This window comes from Acomys russatus, chromosome 5 (genome assembly GCF_903995435.1).
Source record: "Acomys russatus chromosome 5, mAcoRus1.1, whole genome shotgun sequence".
NCBI classification, from domain to species: domain Eukaryota; kingdom Metazoa; phylum Chordata; class Mammalia; order Rodentia; family Muridae; genus Acomys; species Acomys russatus.
Window position 1 is genome coordinate 75,555,049 of NC_067141.1, and position 5,410 is coordinate 75,560,458.

A 5,410-nucleotide genomic window follows, 5' to 3' on the forward strand; every position below is an offset into this window, starting at 1 on the left:
GTGTCCTCTCATCTCACAGGGTGGTCTGCGCCTCATTCAGAGCAGCTCATTGGCATGCCCCTGTCCCTCTTGGTATGCTTGCCTGTAAGCTTAATTGCGCTCCTTATCGCCACAAAGGAAAACCAAAGCATTCTTAGAATACAAGAGCAGCACAGTCCGCCGTATTTAATCTCTGACCAGAAGAGCCCTACGTGCTCTTTTGCTGTCTATGTAAACACGGCATTAAGTAAACTATGACACACACAATAGCAACTCTGACGAAGATCTGTGTCCATATATGTAGCCACTTTCCTTATGTTGAGAAGAATGTCCAGTTACCCAGGATGACGTGACTTTTGGGGCTACGCTTCACAGACAGTTTGGGGGACTCAGTCACGGCCTTTGGCCTTCACACATGCACCCCTCAACTAGCACCACTCCTACTTCTTGTGCCCAGAAACCACATTAATATTCTGAGTGAGCCTTATCTGTCTCTGTTAACGAGTCTCTGAAAAACAGGGCTAACCTGGAAAAAAAAATCAGATGCAGTGTACCCCGATTTTCTAATGTGCCTTTAAATAACTTTCCCAAAGGGCAAGCTTAGGTCAGGTCCTGGTGGAGCAGGGAGGCTGGGGCAGCGAGTTCAAGGCTCCCAGGACTGCACAGTGATTCAAAGACAGCCTAGGCAACTCACTGAGACTCATCTCAGAATAATAGGGCCAGGAATACAGTTTGTTGGCATGGCACCTCGCCTGTGTGATCTCCGCAGTTCAAACACGAGTGCCACTAATGTCACCTTTAAATTACATAATAGGCCATCTAGATAATCAGAGCAGACCTTCAACAATCCCATGGGAGTCATGTCTTTCCTACTCCATGCACCCAACACCCGGGCACAGACACACACTATGACTTTGGGACATATCTTCTACAATCCTGCAGTGCTCAGATACTGCGCTATTAGCACTGTGAATCCCCAGCTTGACTCAGTCTTTTCTCAAAGTTCTGAGTTCAAGGCTGCTAGCTTCACTATAAGCAGCTTGCAGACCACAGCTGGAATCCCATCCATGTTGGTTAGTTCTGTACTGTTTTTGTGCTAAATACTTGAACAGTTTTTAAAACATTTGAGCTATTTCCAAGGTTTCGGACCATAATGAGTTGTCTCCGTTGCTATGGGCCTTGGGTGACAGGGCACAGTGTGATGGTAAGACACGGTGGAGGACGACTTCCAGGAAGGAGAGGTGCACGGAGGACGAGCCTGTCAGGAGGTCTGGCTGCTCCGCCCGCGTCCTGCTTCCAGCCAGGACCTCCTCATCCTTCCACACCACAACGCTGTTACGTTACAACCCCATCAATGGATCGATCCATTGCTAGGTCAAAGCCCTCAGCTCCCGATGGCTGGATCCACCAGGCCTTCACCACCAGGGCCTCGGTGGGGGATATTCTGTTTTCAAGCCATTAACACTGAGGAGATGGTTACAATAAGTGTGATGAAGGATTCTGTTAACTTTTTAAACTTCTTTTCCCCTTTCATCTTTCTTGTTTGACTGACCTGGTAAATAATGGCCCATTTAAATAGGAGGAAGAAAATGGTGAATGTAGACACTAGACACATGTGGAAAAACCTGCTGCAGCTCCTGCTTTGGGTGCCTGGCTGCTGAGGGATGGGGAGGGAGAAGCCACATGTGTCCTTTCCTGGCCTGTATCTAAGTGTCACCATGACAGGCAGCACTAAGCCACGAGCAGCTTGCTGCTGCCCAGGCTCTTAGGATTAAGCCTTCAGTTGGAGAACAGCCTTTTGCATTATACACTTCTGAAATCCGATCATCCAGGTCTCAGGAAGCACCGGGAACTTCTGCCTCTTTTGTTTGTCTGAAGCTGGTATCATGGTGCCTACAAGGCACCAAGCCATGTATTTTTTAAAAGTTAATGTTTTCAGGCAGGCACACACCTTTAAACAAAATCTATTAAGTTACAATTAGTTCTTAAGTGCTCACTGTCAAGTATAATTGTATGGGTTCACCCTACACAGGTGACCAGCCAACAAAGCTATGCATGAGGGGAGTGCACACAACATCGGGCTTGACAAAAATCATTTGTTGGCAAGTGGTGCCATTCCAGCATCCATGTGGTTCTTTATTGTTAAAGAAGCTGGAAACTGTGGGAATGCAAGGCCCACAGCCTGCGAAACATCAGAACGCATCCCAAGGCGACCAGCCTAGAGACACATGCTACCCTGAGGGACTAATGCCTTCTATAGAATGCCCAGCCCTCCTGTCACTCAAGTTTAAAACTAGAATCAAGCAGTTTGGAAGAGATGTCCTGATGCAGAATTCATGATTGGCCATGCGAAATGTGTAAGTGACTACAGACACCACCCAGATACAACTTGGTAAACAGGCACCGCTTATTTAATAAGTACAGAATATACATGGACTCTCCTGAGGAGTATTGCTTTATACAGGGCATTTACAGAGTGCACAGTGTAACCCAGGGTTATCAACACAACGCAGATGCCTATGCACCCGGGATGGAAGGCAGCAGTAGTCACGAAGAGCTTTCATATGCATCTCAAGAGCCCATTAAAGAGGGAACACTCATTTTAATATGCAACTAAGTTCTTAGTTTGCTTTTTCAATTACTTCTCTTCTCCACCTTTGATAATTTTCAGGTCACTAGTGTTAAAGATTAATCTTAGTGGGAAAATAAACTGTTCACTGGCAAAAAAAAAAAATCTAGAAAAAAAGAGATTAGTAGAGTCAATAGTCCCCAAGCACGAAAGATACTATTTATTAAAAATATCCTTACCAGGGCAACATATATCACATTTACAATATCAATAGTATCTGGGTCCCCCTGAAAAATTTTAGCCTAAATTTTCTTGTAAATGTATTTAGGAAACAGCCAACAGCTTGTAGAACAGGATTTGTAGGCTGCATGACATCTCACTAAGCGCTCAAGTCCCATATCACCTGTGGCCTTCCAATTTCCCCTTTCCTGTTAGGTGTGCAGAGCACCACTGAGACAGCTCTCCATGCACCGTGCTCCCAGGCCAAGCTCAGGGCCATCCACCGTGCAAGCCCGTTGGCTCTCCATGCACCATGCTCCCAGGCCAAGCTCAGGGCCATCCACCGTGCAAGCCCGTTGGCTCTCCACTTAGCCCAGTAACGGGTCTAGCACGAGAATGAGCCTAAAGACCTGCCCTGCTGTTGTCACGAGACTACAAGTCCCTGAGACTAGAAGGCAGTAACCATGGTGCCTGTGAGTGCCTGGCAAGGGGTTTATTGGGCAAATGTGTTTCTTAAGGGGATATATGGCATGCATAGCCTGATTGAGTCACTTTAAATGGCTAATGGTTATCAAGAAGCAAAAGTAAACTGCCAACAATTGTTCATTCTGTCCAAACTTGCCATTTTCAATACTTGAAACTGGTTTAAGAGACTCAGTCTCAAGTGATTTGGGAAAAAAGGGAGTTACAAATACTCACTTTCAAATGAAAACGAGGGAAGTGTACACACACGTGTGAGTGCACGCACATACACACTACACCATTTCTTGCCCAAGGACACCAAAGTATTATTAAATAACCAAAATAGTCATTTACATGTGTAACTAACAATGATCAAACACAACAGATTCCCCGAGTGGGGTCTCAGGTTCTTTCCTGCATATTCAGTCAGTAAAAGGGCCTCAGAAATGTGCACCAGGAGTTGTTTATCAATCAGCGGAGAAGGTTCTCTCTGAGAGACACGTTTCTATACATTACTTTGCTCAGTCTTGGCCATATATGAAAGGATACAGGAAAGAGATGCCTAATGAAAAAGAAAACAAGCCTTTCCCAGCTTTGTAAGTTTCACAGACAGGAAAGACAGCAGCGTGACCAAAGTACGGCCTTCAGTGATTCTGTTTTTATACTATTTCTTATTAAGTTCTCCAGGTAAATGGAGGCACAGATATTAACAGCAGCTTGTCCCATTCTGTACCAAGTATATATATTTTTTAAAGTACATAGAAAGGTACAGGGTACTGTGGACATGATCACTATTTGGTCTCCATTATGCATTTTTGTGTATTGGAATTAAAAACCCAATGTACTGTAATTCATGAATCAATATCAGCTGAGGAACCAAGGGAGTGTAGCTGTACTGCACACACTATGCAGACCTTTGGAGTGCCACAAGTATGTCTTGGAACAAATGGGAAAATACTCCAGAATTTATTGCACTTACCCTCTTTTTTTATTCTAATAAATTATTAACAATAAAAAGAGCAAGACAAATTATGACTAAAACTTTTTACAACTTTACAACAGAGTGAATACATTGTCACTCTGAAGCTAATAGACATTTTTTAGACAACAACAAATATTCACAAAAAGACATTATACTGACATCTAGTAAATTATATTTATAATCAATGTTGATTTAAGGAAATGTTAAAACACATTAAAAGGGAATTGACATCATGATCCAAACTCTTAGAGCCCACACAATTTATTTCTAATGCAGGCTGGCCTCAGGTCACTTCGTACTTGAGGCAGGCCTTTCGTCTTCCTTCTCCGGAGTGTGGGGATTATGAGCTTGTGTTACCACACCCAGCTAGAGCCCACACAATTCTTTAAAGGTATCTATTCCAAAGCTCAAGTTTCTTAAGAGGAGAAAACAACAAAACAAAACAAAATCCCGAGCCCCAAAACAAACAGAGGCCTGCTGAATACGCTCTAAGTATCATCCCAGGGTACAGTCTGAACATAACATGGTGTTTCGGTTCTGGTAAGAAGCTATGAACGGGGAAAAAAATGTTCAATGACAGAAATACAGATTCTACAGCTCGCAACATTTAAGTATACATCTTCAACACTGCAAATATCCAACAAGATACAACAACTTGCCTCCACGGTTCCTTTGGCTATCAAGATATAATCGTGTTTGAAGTGAGACACAGAAACATCCTATTTGAAGACACTGGATGTCCTGTTGTGCTGCAGGCGCACACATAGGCGCACACATAGGCGCACCTTAAGGCCTTCACATCAGTCCACATGGTGTGAGTGTACTAGCGTGTCATAAACGTGTCAGCTCCAAGCCCTCATTTATCTCATGCCTGGATCCATTTCACAGTTTGAAATATAACAAATCCACAGGAATTATTTAGGTTCACATATTGTTTAAAATCATAGTTTAAGTAACTAAAGATTTAAAAATTTCAACTAGTAACTCAATTAGAAAAAATATGCCTATGACAGGTAAGGACACTTGGCGAATAGTGCCTGCCACCACCAGTCACCACCAGTCAGCTTTCCTGTCTAGTTGTCACTAAATCAAAGTTGACTTAAGTCCTCACACACATCCTTACAGCACAACTCAAGGATATTCTGTGATCAGGGCTAATTATGATGGGGGTTTTGAGATGTTGCCTGGGCTGGCTTTGA